The 16,064-nt window shown below is 41.6% G+C and overlaps 1 long non-coding RNA gene across 2 annotated transcripts; it reads right to left on the minus strand.

The window, feature by feature from the left end:
• Positions 1-2,249: 2,249 nt before the first annotated feature.
• LOC120566097 lies at positions 2,250-15,539 on the minus strand. Of its 2 annotated transcripts, XR_005640331.1 has the most exons (3): positions 14,913-15,539; positions 6,455-6,657; positions 2,250-2,725 (listed from the first exon to the last, which is right to left on the minus strand). It is a non-coding gene; the product is annotated as an uncharacterized LOC120566097 (long non-coding RNA). The 2 variants fall into 2 exon arrangements; XR_005640332.1 differs by lacking the exons at positions 6,455-6,657; positions 14,913-15,539 and adding an exon at positions 2,834-4,039.
• Between the last annotated feature and the right edge of the window lie 525 nt (positions 15,540-16,064).

The following is a 16,064-nucleotide window of genomic DNA, read 5'->3' on the forward strand; positions in this document are numbered from 1 at the left end:
AGCTCCAGTATTTCATAAATCCCAGCTTGATGTGGGTTTGGGCACAGGGACAAAATGTCTGCACATTTCTTGAGTGTGGTCACAGATTTCTGACTAAATAATACTAATAACACTGAAAATATTGTCACAACTCTACATATTCTGTAATCACATAATAAATCTATTCCATGTGAGTCATCCAACTGAATGAAACACTTTGTCTCAAAGTTTTAAACCTCCTACTGTACATATGAAATCAATAAAGCATACTCTTAATCACTGTCAGTCCAACCATAAATCCTACACAACTTGACACATTTGAACCTTGCATTTCAAAGCTCCTTCACTCTTCTCTCAATGCTAAGATTATTCTTATTCTAGGGTTTGGACTTGAGGTTGTGACATTTGGGGGTCCTGTGCTGCAGCAGCGGTCCCGCCGCTAGCCTTGGTTTTTTCCATGAGGCCTGAGGATTGGAAGGAGCTGAAGCTTTGTAGAACAGATGTTCCCGCTCAGCTCTAAACCAAATTATGCAGTCAAGCTTACAGCCATGGGCCAGAACCGCACAGATGCTGATTGAATGGCAAAGGGGGCAACAAAAGTAGATCATGGCTCAAATCTGGTCAGCCGTTGCGACCGTTACATAAAAACGATATTGACATCACTATGGAAACTAAAAGGAGAGCTGGAGGCTTTGGTCTGGGTCCCGTCTCCAGACAGCCGTATGGATGCGTGTGTTGGTTTTCACGAGAACTCAAGATTGGGTATTTATGTTTTCGATGTATGAAAAAGGTAGCCTGCAAATGGGTGTAACAAGCGTTACTCAAACATAAAGTTGAACCTTTGACCTTTTGTTTGCTGGAAATCGTCTGCAACAGCACTGACTATAAGTAATCACACTATCGTAACACTGGTGAGGATTTGTCACACTGAGATCATGAGTCCAAGTCCCAGAACATTTTGACCAGACAGCATACTGTAAATAGTCTGTAAATATTTATTTCCATTATATTTCTTTTTAAATCAGTTAACTGTTCAGAAGCATCGTCTGTACATTATTTCTATAGTCTCTGTCTTGTGAAACCATGAATCGCCAAAAATAAAATAATATAGGCTATAATTAATATCAGGGTTTCCCTCAGTGTATTGCAAGCCTGGTGGCCCACCGGGCCTAAGTTGCCCCCCCACCAGGCCTAAGCCACTGGGGAAAAAATGTTTAATGTATTTTTAATATGTTTTTTAAACTAGTTATAGTGGGGCGGCTCAGTTGGAAACTTAGACGTAGTCATATTTTCAAAACCTCCAGTTAGCTTTTAGCATTGACTTAATGTAAAGCCCTATGAAATCTTTCTTATAGCTTTTTTAAATTCTCCATTTCGCGATTCCATCCATGATTCTGTTATCAAAGACACTATTTGGCTCTACATTAATGAAGACACTTGCCACCGGTCTGACAATTTTTCTGGGGGAAACACTAATTAAACATTTCATAAGCTAAAAGCTAAAAAGTCTTGTCTTTAGCTTTTTTGACGATGCATTTTTCAGACAATACAATTTTCAATGGTTTATTTAGCCTAAGAAGTGGAATCATATTTTCACCCCATAAACAAATTCATCGTTCAGTTGGAACTGCATCAATTGTACACATCAAAGTCTGTTTACATGTCTGGGGGAGTACTTGTGCATATGTGAGAAAACATTTGATAAAATGCCTCAAGTGATGGCACCCAGCGTCTGTTGGAGCTGAAGACTACAAGTTTATAAAGGAAAAAAACATGCTTTCCTCATCTCTGCTTGAAGCTAGCGACTTGAAGCTACGTTAGCCGCTACTAGCACAACACACCCAATCTCTGACCGAACTATCAGCGGTCAAGTTGCATTGAAGAAGAATGTGTGGAATAAAAAAGAGGATTGTCTGACAATATTATAGTAGGAGTCAAAATGTACCTTAAAAATATCCCCCCAAAAATTTAAACGGGTTCCTAAAAAAAAAGAGAGTGGTAGCTTTGAACCTGACTGGTAAAAACATGGCTACCCCAAAAAACTCAACAATTTGGTAATCATCTGCAATTAAATCCATTTTTTCATCATTTTTCAGCACCACAGAGATAATCTCACATTTATCTTCACAGCAATGTTTTGTTACACCATACCTTTTTGATGACCTTTTTATTCTTTGTCTTCAACTTTTGTTGTTTCCTGCTGCAACATGTTTTACTCCCGGGGATAAATGATATCTTGCGATATTGAAAAAATAGAAATGCTAGAATCCTTTTCAGTTCATTTAAACTTTATTACATTAAATCGTGGCTGGATTAGTAATGAAATGAAATATTGGTTGCACGTGTAACATTACAATAAATTAGGCTCCACAATGAAAGTAGTTAGAAACTTACTGACATTTAGAATAATGCACTTCATGCACCGTTGTCGTCCACATTTAGGTAGATTAAATGATTAAACACAAATCATAGCAAACTTTTCAGTGGTACGACTTGGCTGGAACAATGCCCTGAAGACAATATCAAATCGCTGACACAATGAAAAAACAACTTGCTAAGATATCTCCTCAAGGTTTGAAAGAAACATTCAAAAGTAACAGAAATATAATTTTATGATCGCCAAAACCACGATCAGTGGAGTTGCCGGATAAGAGCAGATTCATCATGCTTGCTAATGAACATTAATTTTCCTGTGGATATGAAATCTTCAAGATGAAGCACTTTTCCTTTGGTGGCTGCGGGTTATCTGGAGTGTGGAGAGAAAGCAGCATTGCACACATTCCCAGTCACTGATAATGGGGACAGCTGGGTGACATCAATTAGACAGACATAGCAGACATTTCACTGGCATTACCTGACAATGAACTCCAGTGTCAGTGTGGCCTTTGACAGCACAGAGAGACAGAAAAAAGAGAGAGACATGGCATTGGCAAAGAGTGAGCCGTGTTTGCAGCTTTTTCAAGGGAAGAATGCTGAAATAAACATGAAGGCTGAGCAAAACAACAAGATCAACAGCATCAGTATGTAACAGTATTAACACAACGGCTCTGGACGCCAGGGCCTACCTATCAAGCATAAATGGTAAATCTGCTCATGAAACATTCATGTTTAAGCAAAGAAAGGGGACGGTCATCTAAAACTTGAGCTGCACCGCCTTGCATGCACTTCAGGGTTCAGTGCCATCGTCTGACAGGTTGGAGGGCTCGGGTTTGATTTTCATCAGGGCCAATGACTCGAGGCATATTACCCACACCGCTCTGTGCTGGGTGTGGTCAACTTAACATGAGAGCATTGCAAAAGAAGTGTTGAATCTGGGTTGGGCTGTCTTGCTGCATGTTCAGTGGAAGATGGTGAGACAGGACAGAGATCCCGCTGACAGCGGACTTCACTCCTGTTCCTGCTGAACTGAGCCAGTTTTTAGGTAAAACACTGATACCAGTTCAGTAGGCACGGGAGGGCACAGCCCGAACATCGCTCCATTTGAAAATGCAGTGTGCGGTTTGCATGCAAGGCGGGTTTTTTAAAATGTGAATTTACCGTTCACTAAGCCCAGCAGCTTCTACGTCTGTCAAGCTTTCCGTTGTCGCATAGCACTTACAGTACAATGTTAACATTACAACTCAAACATTATTTTTTTATTAATTATACTAGACAAATGCTGCTTCTCATTTCTAGTCGGGACTGTCGGTTTTGCTGGCTGAAATAACAACATCAGCCATATCTACCTAGCTTATTAAGCTAACATCAGTTTAAAGGTTTAGGACTTTTTTTATGTGTCCTCGATTTATCTTACAACTTACAAAAGTCTTTTTCCATCTTATGGCTACATACAGTATATTTTGTCAAAACACTGAGGCTAACATGGCAGAAAGTCAGCATCCTAAAGAAGCAGCATTGGTCCTTGTTTTGCATGGAGCTAGCTTTGTTAGTCCAAGTATTAGTATGACAGGGAAAAATGTCAAATCAGACAGCTCTAACGTAAATCTGTTTATCTTACATATTTGTTGTTTCAACCAGAATGTTTTCACTTTTAAAGCTTTAGTGCGTAACTTTTTGATATTAATACACATCCGTTACATTCAAGCCATTGCCAAATGAGTTGCTACAAAGCTCCACACAACTCTCTCAGTATGGCTATGTTCAGGCGTCCGGTGACTTTTCTGAGCGAAACTCGAGTGAAGATAATTACCTCTTCTGAAGAGTCCATCATAAGGCTTGTATCGTGTGGACTCGCCAACAGTTTTGTTGTCATTACTTAGAATTCCTCATGGGGGCGACAGAAACTACGCACTATAGCTTTAACTTTCAACACATTTCTTCCCAAGAGAAAGGGGAACAAATGTGTACGCTACTCGCTATTTTGAGTAAAGTTCACTGGGGTTGCTGGAGTGTAAACCCAAATCTAGAGCAGGAGAGCTGCTAGCATTAGCCTACACTGATAGCATCCACACGATGGAGAAATAATACACAGCTAGTTGTGAACAGGGCTTTTTTTGTATAGCCTATATACGTAACCTGTAACTCCACAGACGTATGATGTTAGTTAGTGATGTAATCCTCGGCCTTGGAAGTAATACTACTAATTGTTAGCCAGACATCATCAACTGTAGCTTGTGTTAGATCAGACCAACACACTGTTTAATCCATTCTGTGCACTTCTGCTCCTTTGTTTATGGTTTTGAAAAAGCTATAAAAAAGACACAAATCACACTCTTTAAACTGTGAGTATCTCTCTTACTGGACCTTCTCCATGGTCCCTCAGGCCTTCTAACCAGGGATTACTGGTGCTCCCACGCACTCGCTTAAAAACTAAAGGTGACCGTTTCTTTGAAGCGGTGACTCTAAACCTGTGGAACGCCCTTCCTACTGTCTTACGTTCTGCAGTCTCTGTTGATGCTTTTAAAAAGCAGCTGAAGCACTTGTTTAAATTCGCTTTTGACTCATGTTTGTAACTTTGGGTTTTAGGTTTTAATCTTTTAAATGATTTTCATTGGTCTTTCAATTATTTTTTCCTTGCTTATTTTCTGTTGGATCCTACTGTATTTTTACAAATGTTTATCATGTGAAGCACTTTGTGACTTTGTCTGTAAAAGGTGCTCTATCAAATAAACTTATTATTAAACTTATTATTACAGTGTCATGCACACCCGACCACACACAGTTTGAAAGGCCTGCCGTGCTTAGTTACGGTTGCTAAGCTTAGAAAATCGCTGCTTGGGGAGGGGGGTTATCAACCGGCAAACTAGGTGCATGCAGGTTTCTTCTCCAACACAGACATCCAGGTGTGGCACCAAAATACTGGCACACCAGTCCTGAGCAAACTCAGTTGTACATGAACTGGGCCTGCCCCGACGGGTCTGACATTTAGCATCACATTCCTAAAATCATAATACAACCTGTGGCATTAAGTTCACATTAAACCCAGGTCAAACTGTGTATATTTGGTATGCATGATGATTCTTGCCCAATGCATAAGGTAAGATAAGACATTTGTTGTGCAGGCAAACACAATAAAAAATATTGTACAGCTTGTTGCACACACTGCACAATCAAGACCTGCATTTGGACCACAGCAACATATTTAACCTTATATAACTCCTACATGGGGATACAATCTTTGGTCTTTCTGTCTTCTCACCTCCCTCCCTCCCTCCCTCCTTCCCTCCCTCCCTCCCTCCTTCCCTCTCCACCTAATCTCTCGTCACTCCTCTCCTCCTCCCTCCGCCTTTCTTCATATCCGAGATCATCAAGTTCTTTCCATTCAGCGGAACAAATCCCCTCCATCGAATCAACTATTTCACCTCAGGCACTGAACTTAGCCACTGTGAACAACACATAGCAGGGATCAATGCTCACCAATTAGCTAAGCTCTGTGCCTTTAGCAAGTGGGTGGCTGGCCTTTGAGGGAACAGAGACTCACGCAGACCTTTACGTGACTGCTCAGTGGTAAAGTTTGGCAGGTTTCAAAGCCTCCAATGTTCAAGATGTTGGGTTTTGCTTCGCCTTCGACAGGGCTCATTCATATTGTGTTTCAGAGTGCGCTGCCAACAGAGGATCCTAGCCTTTATTTGAAACATCCAAAATCGTCTCCTTGTTTATAAATCTTAAGTTACAAGAGCCGGAACGTGATCTGCCTTCAAAAAATTGTTCTGTCGTGTAAATCTGTATGGCTCTCATATGCATTTCTATCGACTTGCTGGCTTGGATTAAAGGTATGAAAGAATTAGTTTCACTTTCCAAAGGCTCCCCTTTTCCCCCCCCTTTTTTTTTTTTTTCCCGTTTTTCCCGCGGGGAAACTAATTCCACAAGCAAACCTCTTGAGGTGCGCTGAGAGAGTTGATCACAATATCTGTCTTAACCTCTCCAGTATTTATTCCTTTGACTCCATAGCAACATCCAGTGCAGATAATTACAGAACAGCCAAGAAGACCACACAAAAGCATCCCACTGTGGAAATATAACACGGGCGGGTCACCTGCTGAGCTGTGAAGGAGTGGAAATCCCTGGCAATGTGATTTTTGTTTCTCTTTGTGCATCAAATCACGGTGCCAGGAACCCTCCCCACCACAGCCGTGGCAGAGGCTGGAATGGATCCACCCTGAACCTCTCCGCCCTCTGTATCTTCTCTACCCTCCACCTGGGCTCCAGATGCCTTCGTCCACAGCAGCTGTGGAGTACCTGTGACCAGAAAGAAAGAGGAAAATAAAGATGTGGGGAACATTTACTCGTCTGAACAAAACCTTTTCAATTTAACTTGAACTGATCCTAAGATATTCTATGATGCACTTGTGTAACCCTGGGATGAAATATTACACAACCAATCTAAAAAATATTAAATTTGTGGGATGTGAGGAATGACTGCAGACTTCTCTGCTGCACAGATCAGCAGGATGCAGCAGATGTTGAGGCTGGTTGGAACATGCAAAGCCAGCTACCTGGTCAGTTTGTTTAAAGCAACTCAGGGCCAAAATTAAAACATTGCTTGTTTGAAATGGTGAGGGCAATGCAAAATGTCTGGTGAGGCTCCTGGATATCAAGACTCTCACTATAAAATGCCAGCCATGCACAACGTACACCACAAGGAGATCTGTGTCTTGTTTTTGCAAATAATAAGCAAACTATGACAAATAGACATGGTTCTGTTTTGTCTCTGTTTCCCATTAAACAAGGGGGTTTCAGGTCAGAGAGGTTTGTTTGATTTGTTTTGTGCGTCACTTCTACTGTTGTGTAGATTGACGTAGCTGGGTGGGTCCACAAGGGGAGACTTAGAGAAAACTTTTGACTTTCTTCTTTAAAAACTGGAACGTCACTGTGTATTATTATCTTTTGTTGTTGTTGTTTTTGCAGGGAAAATTCCAGGCCCACCCTGCTGGGGAAGGAATAATGACAGGATTGTTGAGCAGTGAGGAGGAGGAGGAGGTTAAGGCTGAGTCTCTACAGTCTTTCCTTCATTGCTTTTTATACACCGTCCGCGTCTCCTCACACTTAATTTCCGAGTGAAAACCTTTGGAGAACCACATCTGGAGTGTCTTCTATCCCAAGAGGGATATCAGATCAGGTTTTTTTTTTTTTTTTTTTTTTACTTAGGAAATATTAAAATCTGTCATTCCATTTCAAGATTTTTAAAACACTACAATCAGTTGTTCTCATGCTACGTGTACTGTAACTGTTTTATTTCGTTTTTGAACTTAACAGCAGCCTCTTTTGGTTCCTTAGGAGCTGCTCTGAGCCAATAAATAGTCTGGCATGTAACACTTCCTAAAGTGGTGTTGTTTTTACGCTTTAGGTTTTGTATACATTTTTAAAAACGAGAAATAGCTAGTGGGCGGAATTTGTTTCCTTTGTACAGCCAGGCTAGCTTTTTCCACCATGTAACCTAACCAGCTGCTGAATGTAGCCTTACTGTATATTTAATCGATTGTCTCCTCTATCCGTCACAAAACGAATAAGTGTATTTCCCGAAAATATGAATAATTCCTTTAGTTATCAATTACATATGTTAATTATGTGCTTTAATTGTTCTTTTTATTGTAGAGTAACTTACAGAAAACAGTAACAACTTGTGAGAATTTAATGAATGAGACTAAAGGACAGACTTCCATCTATAATCAACACTTCAGGAGAACGCATCGCACCTGAAAGCACTATCATCAGTGCATTTTGAAATCTTGATAATTACAAAGAAATTTCAAGACACTTCTTTAGAAGTCTAAGCTCTGCTCTTGTCTACACTTGCAGGTACATAATAAACATTACAATGTCTGCTGACAGGATCTCAATGGCATGTGTACATCATTTTATACAGGAACTGGCTGTCCTCCACAGCCCTGGTGTTTATGTGCAGAGCCACAGTACATGTTGTACAACCTAACAAAGGCACGCAAAATCCTTCCAGACAGAGAAATATGTCTGCCCTGTCAACAAGCGTTAACAGTGCACCCCGCCCTGCACAGGAATCATGAATAAATATGTTTGTCTAGGTTGTCTAAGTTGTGCTTCACTGAACAGAATGAGGGATTGCCTGTGTGTGTGTGTGTGTGTGTGTGTGTGTGTGTGTGTGTGTGTGTGTGTGTGTGTGTGTGTGTGTGTGTGTGTGTGTGTGTGTGTGTGTGTGTGTGTGTGTGTGTGTGTGTGTCCATGTTGGTGTATGTGTTGGTTATTTGCATGCATGAGTTGGTTTGTGTTGAGTGTGAAAGAAAAGAAGAACACGGTGAGTGAATCAAAGGGAGTGGTCATTCCCTCCAACATGTCAGTGAGTCAGTTTTTGTTTGCTGGGTGTGAAAGTTTAACATGGGAGAGAGAGACAATTGATCAGTGACATTATTGTCAGGTTTAAATGAATGGTGTGATGATGTGACACATTCTTGGCAAGCTGGGTGAATTACAGGGTGGCATACAGAGGTTAAATGTAGTAATGATTACATAATCTTAGAGCTGCAACTAATAATGATTTTAATCATCGGGTCATTTTTTACTGACAAACAGTCCAAAACCTAAAGATTTTTTTTTTTTATTCTCAAATATGACAAAGAAAAGCAGCAAATCATCACATTTGAGAATCTGGAACTAGCAAATATGTCTAAAAAAATTACTGAAACTATTAAGTGAATATCTATAATTTGTCAATCGACTAATTGTCTGAGCTCCACGGTAGATAAATAAGCCACTGCAGAATGAAGAATATTGTAAAAACAATTCTATCAGGACAAGACAATATTCTCTGTAAGTTTTCAGTTTGACATGATTTCCATATGTCCATAGCAACTAAACTTGACTCTCGTTGCCATTTGTTTGTGCAGTACGCAGTACTTTGTTATGTCATGTCTCCAATTTATGTGAGTCCCAATGAACATAATATACAGCCTGATGGAAGTTATTATTTTACACAAGGCTGAAAGTGTGAACAAGTTACCACATTTAGAAAGTGCAATGTTTGCACACTCAGCTGAACAAAATGACCTCATTCACGCAGCCCGGAGGAGCTGTTCGTTGGGCTAAGGGCCGAAGTAGTGAGGAAATAATGCTGAGCTCAAGTGGCATTCGCAACCTAAAAACACAGACTGCAACATTTATGTACACATAAACATCCACAAATATCAAACTTATTTGATGTTGCTTCTATATTTTCTTTCAAAGGTGACAAAGCCACACCATTTGCTGAAAAGCTGTTTCTCATGAATTCTAGAACTTGGCAGTTGGCAGTGTTTACACAGGAGATGTTGTGATATACTGTATGTGCTGGTGACCACAGGCGTGAGATTCACATCTGAACCCAGCCGTTCAGTGCTGACGTCACCCTGCATCTCGCACGTCGGTGCCGCTGTGATTTGTTGCCATGCTCTCACAAAACAACAGGCAAAGTGTTGAGAGGGAGAAAGAGAAACAAGAGACGGACAGAAATATAAGTATGTGAGAGTGTGCGCAACAAGTACAAGTCGAATTGCATTAGAAAAGCCTTGGTTTATGGATGCCATTCTGCCATGATGTTCTTGTCCGTAAAGTGTGCAAAGCTCTTCTGAAATGTGAAGCTGTAAGAGAGACAGAGAGAGATGTGTTCATACATTGAACCCTTCGAAGCTGACCATAAAGGGGTCAGTATGCCTCAAACGGAGTGCTTGTAGGATCATCGAACAGCGCCTGAAACCCCATAACATTTCTGTAACTTTTCAAAACGGACAATCCAACATTCACGCAGGTGTGTTATTGTTAAACAACTATTTTCACTTTTGTGCGTACAAATGAGTGCAACATTAAAATTGTCTTCCAAAAGTGACAAAAACTGTGCGCCCTTATCCCCATATTTAAGGTATTGCATACGTATGATGATTTTTCACCCTGACTTCGAGTTTGGCGGCTCGGAACAGCTATAAACATGTTTGTCTTCCGCGGTAGTTCTTTTCAACTATACCCCCGCCTTAAAGGGCTTGGTATGCCTCAAACAAAAGTACTTGTCTGAACCCCCTCCCCCAGGTAACTTTCTGAAACTGATAATCCAACAAACACTACCTTTTCATACAGTAGGCTAATTGTTTAGGTGCGGAGGTGAAAAAGCAAGGAGAATTTGAACTTCTCTTTTATTGTTTGTTTTGACTGAACGCAAAGTGAATTTTAACAAAGAACTGGAATTTCTGGTGAGTTCAGTCAGACACTGAGTTTCCACATCAGACAGTGTTAGAATTGATCAGAGAGATAAAACATGAGTCCCCTTTCTCAACCAATCACACCTCTGTAGGTAACTAAAGACCCCATGAGCATTAAAAAGTCATTACCAGAGCTTGTTGGGTCTGGGCTTCATTATTAAGCTCATTAGATCACTCAGTCCCGATAAACCAGCCCTGCCATGAGACTGATGAAGGGAGCAGGCATCGAGCAGGAGCTTTTTTCTCATGTCCCATTAACAATAATCCACTTTGCATAGCGTTAATGTAATTTTGGCAGGGATGTAATTTCATGCAAAATCAATCATTTCCAACCTTTTTTTAGAAATGAAACTGAATCAGACATATGAGACTAAACAGATTTAGGAATTTAATGTAAAAAAATAGGCTACTTGATCAAATAATAAATAAATGTCTCAATGACTCACCTCTTATAGGAACAATGGAGAAATGAAAAAAATGATCTGGGCCTCTGCGCTGACAGGAACATTATCCATTATAAGGCATGAGAGGAAATGGCACAGCTGCATTAAAGTCTGGCATAGGCTATCTTTGAATCTGATAGTAGCTATCTCAGCTATTAGCTAATAGCCATGGCTACGCTGATAACATTATGACTAGAAGGGAAAGACTCTCAGAAAGAACCTGAGAATACAGGGAGGTGGTGTAGAAGTAATGCACAAAAGATGGTAAAATTAAGAAAGATAAAAGAGATACATACAGTAGTTGTGTGTTAGAGTGTGTGTGAATGACGTAGCGGTGGAGGAAATAAACTTAGGCTGTGTCTCAAACCGCCTACTTGCACACTTCAAACACTTAGTTTTAAGTATATAGTGTAGATAACGCAAAAAGTCAGTGCACTGAAAGTACCCGGATGACCCCCTAAAAACGGTCAAAAAATTCAGTGTGGAACGATGGACGCTACGTGCACTAAATGGGCGCCATCTTGACTACGCAGCGGAAAGGGGAGGGACCAGGGACGTCGACCGGCAGCTGATTGGACGAACGCATCACATGGGTCTGGCTTCTCCCGGATTTCACAACCGAGCATAATGGCGGCTCGTTCAGAATACAATCTCGTATTTTATGAAAATAGTTAACAGAAACGTGTTTCTGAAAACATTTTAAGCGAGAAATAGGCCATGCAGTTGCTGAATCTGTCTTCATTTCAGATCAACAAAGGTCAGTTTAATACATTTTCGTCAGATTTTCAGAGGCGGTGGGGCAAGCCGACCGCTCGTCATTTCCAGTAAGTGTTTTAACATAAGTGTTCTGTTTGGGACGACACTAACCATCCAAAGTGGGCACTACAGCAGTAAGTGGTCAGTGCACATTAGCAGTATACTGACAGAAGTGTGCGGTTTGAGACACAGCCTCAGACACAACATTGGATTGTAGGGTTCATCTGAGGACACTGGGATGTGTTTCAGTGCTATTAGTAGAGCTAACTCTGATAAAGTTTCATACCAGACTCAACTAAACCAACCCCTTTTTTTATTTGTAGCACACTCTGAACGCAGTGTTCTTGCATAAGAACAAAAGCTCACGAGGAGTTCTTTCCTTCTTGCCTCTATTTGATCTGCATTATTCCAAAAGTTGTACCATAAATGTTGGAAAATGAAAGCAGCAGAATCTAGTAAGGACGGAGTGAAGGAGGTTTGGGAAGGATTCCTGACTGACTATTGAGATGCATCCGTCAGCATGGAGTGTGAGAAGGCCAAGAGGAGTTGGTGTGTTAGGATCGTGACCTCCATGACCGGCAGGCTCCCTCCCACTCCAAGCATGCAATCTCTCCACAAACTGAGGCCTGTTTTTCCACCACACATGGCTTCAATTGGAGGCTACTGCTGCTGCTGCTGTGTCTGCAGCTCCAAAAAAATAACAGCCAGGCATAGCTCGACAAACCTGATTATGAAATCAGTGGTTGGCAAACAGATCGAACTGGCAGTGTCACTTAGTGTTGGATATTTCTGTGGTGTTCGCTGAATTGGCAGCGGCGATTGCTGTATAGTTTTCTCTTGACTTCTTGAAAAATCTTTTTCTATTTGTGCGCAGGCATGATGTGTGTGTTTACTGTGTGTGTATGTTTGTGCGTGAACAGGCCTGGGTTTAAAGTCTCGCTCTAGCGCCAATAAGTCAAAGCTGTTTACAACTTGGTTGGTCGTAAAAAGTAAATATGCATCAGTAGAGGCCTATCAAAGGCTCCTTCATTTGGTTCCTGGCTAAGATGGCTTTGGATGTGTGCTGTAATTGCCTCGGCTCAGACAGAAATTCTCTGTGGTAGACGCATGACCGGGCTAAAAGAACAGAGGGAAACCATGCTGTCCTGTACGCTTAGACACTTTGCAGTTGATCTGAGGGGAACCAGCAAACACACAAAGTGCAGGGAAACCATAAGAGAGAGGAGAAGGCAGAGTAGCTGCAGACAGGACACTGACACAAACACACACACACACGCACAAAACTACTGTAGAGTCACACAGGTGCACCTCTTGCAGGAGAACACACACCACACACAGTGATGTGTCTCGATTGATTAAATTAAGAGCCAAACCCAAATGACAAATATCTGTTCATTGTCCCAGAGACCCCGCCCATGTCAACACCAGCCACAGATAGTGGGTATGCAATGTAAGGCATATTCCGAAATGGTTTAGATTTGAAGCTGGATTAACTGATATTAGACCACAAGGGGGCAGAAAGACTCCCCAAAACAGAAACCCGTCAGTTTATGAAGTTGTTACGGTAACTTGTTTGCATTAATTAACTTTTTTAACTTATAGCAGACACATCAGCAACATGGGCATCCCATTGTTGTATTTGGGCACCTGATAAATGTAAGTGCATTATTCATTCGCAATATTCATTGTGTGCATGTTAGCTTTGGTTTGGAAGACGAAGAATTAGCTGGGTTAAGTCGATAAATGTTCACTTTTCTTCAACAGCCAGTTACTTTAGCTCTTTGCTATTTTGTTTGGTGAGTGGTAGCCACATGTCTAAGCTTGCTTGCTGTTAATGGCTGCTTACGTTTTTTTATCGGTGTGAATGAGTAACCTGATGCGCCAGATGGTTTGATAACACAGAACCATCTGAGAAGCTGACATTGGAACACACACCTAAACCACGCCTGTAGAGTAAGTAAATCCTCACCGGGCGCTGATTGGTAGCTGGTAACGCATTACTTGAAGCCTGACAAGATGGATTTTCATGTGATATGTGATCCCACGATTCTCACATGATCTTGTGATATCGTGAGAATCCAGCTGTGGACTGTGAGACTCAACCATAGAGAACCATTATTTGCGAGCACGAAAACCAAAACAAATTGCAAAAAGGCTGCATTTGATATAAACACTTTACAGTATATCCAGAAGTTTAAAGCTTCTCCAAAAGCATTGGCCTTGCCCTTGTGTAACATGTCTCTTGCACGTGGGAACAGCTCACTGATTTAGCAGACCCCGATAAAGCCTTGGAGCATGCTCAAATATTTGAAGTATTTGTTCAAAAATGTTCTGTGCACTTGACTTTAGGGTGAGTTTATCAAATCAAACTCCTTTTTCAAACAGTGGTGATATGTCATTCTACAAAAAAAAAAAACATGGTCATGAGTTTGCTGAGAAAAAGTGCTGGTAAAGCAGCCATAAGTCATGCAGGTGTGTGTGTGTGTGTGTGTGTGTGTGTGTGTGTGTGTGTGTGTGTGTGTGTGTGTGTGTGTGTGTGTGTGTGTGTGTGTGTGTGTGTGTGTGTGTGTGTGTGTGTGTGTGCACTACTGCATCTGTTTTCCTAAATCAAATACAGGTTTATACAACTTTTATAAGGTTTTAATTGATTTGGCATTACAAAACCCACTAAATTAGCCTAGAGTAAATAAAGATTTTATTTTTCGTTCGACCCTCATAAACATTAAACCAATGTGTGAAATATCTTTGGTAAGCCAATGATTTCTGTAAAACCAACTACTTGTTTGTCATACAAACAGATTGACTGTCTTCCAAAGTACCAGAGGTTACCATCAAAGCCAGACTCTGACAACTGCATAAACTCCATAACATCAGACATAGCTTAGATCATATCTCTTGTCTTGTGTTGTGTCGGCTGCCAAAGCATGAAAAAAAATATGGAGAGGCACATAACAGAGCTAAACTATTAGAATTTGGAAATGAAACATGGCACCCACATAAGGAAAAAAACTCAAAGGAAAAAAATTGTGTGTGAAAAGATGTGAGAGAGAGAGAGAGAGAGAGAGAGAGAGAGAGAGGGATGTTTGCCACTCACCATGCCCACTGCAGGTCGGTTTTTGTTATTCGGTAAGTCTGAGTCACCTCAAGAGTTCAGATGAGGATATGCACAAAGTGGAAGAGTTGACCCAGTGGGGAGGACCCCACTGACCGATTTACTGGCTGACTAACTAACCATCTGACTGGCTAATGACTGACGAGTCAACTGCATGATTGCCTGACTGCCAACTGTACCATTTCAGATCCAAGAATCAATCGGCGGTGCAATCCTCAGTCTGTCCATGTCGTGACCTGCTCTGTCCAGGGCCGCTTCCCAGAGCTCGACAGCCCGGCGAGAAGCAGAGAGAGAGAGAGAAAGAGAGAGAGGGTAAAATGAAGATCTGTCCCCCTTGTTCCCACAGCCTGCCAGAAGGAGAGGGGAGGAGTGGAGGCTGCTCTGTTCCCATAGAGGTCAGATGTGGAGTTAACACACCCAGCCGGCAGAAGGCTGGTAACTACTGCCTGCCTGCTACCGGAGTTGTCTTCCCCCTCTCTCCCTCTCTCCCACTGTCTTTCCTCGCTGCAAACCTGACAAGTCACTCTGGAGACACAGCAGAGCACTGACCCACTCAGCCAGGAGTAACAGTAGAGACAGAGAGAGACTTTCAACCAGTTGTCCCAAGAGATCCACTGTCCATATGAGAGTCTGGAGGCAGAGCTGCCAGTTTTCCTTCTTCCCTCCCTCCTCCTCTCTATCCCTCCCTCCATTATTCCCTCCCTCCTTGCCTCTCCTCTTTCATTCCCCTCTCTAGTTTTTTTTAAAGCCTCCGCTGAGACATTCTTATTGTGGCAATTGCATTAGCCTTTAGCGAGCGAGGAATGGCTCTAAGTGCCTAATGCAATGTTGTGTCTCTCTGTCTTTGTCTCTCTTTCTCCTTATCTCTCTTTTTCTCTCCCAAGTGTCTATCAGTTGGACATGTACACGTACACATACAGTACACACCTCCTCTCCTTCCTTCTTTGCAGCTTTTCTTCTTCCTCTGTGAGTTATCCCTTAAAGAGACACTGTCTCTCTTTTTGCTCTTTCATGGAGGTACTTTGAAGGAGTCCAGGTGCAGGATCATATTTCTGGAGGCTGAGAGGCATCGATTGTGTTTTTCTGTTTGCCTCGTGATTGTCTCCAATGTTTACCCGCTATTACAGAACTAAT

The sequence above is a fragment of the Perca fluviatilis genome, chromosome 9 (genome assembly GCF_010015445.1).
Source record: "Perca fluviatilis chromosome 9, GENO_Pfluv_1.0, whole genome shotgun sequence".
NCBI lineage: Eukaryota > Metazoa > Chordata > Actinopteri > Perciformes > Percidae > Perca > Perca fluviatilis.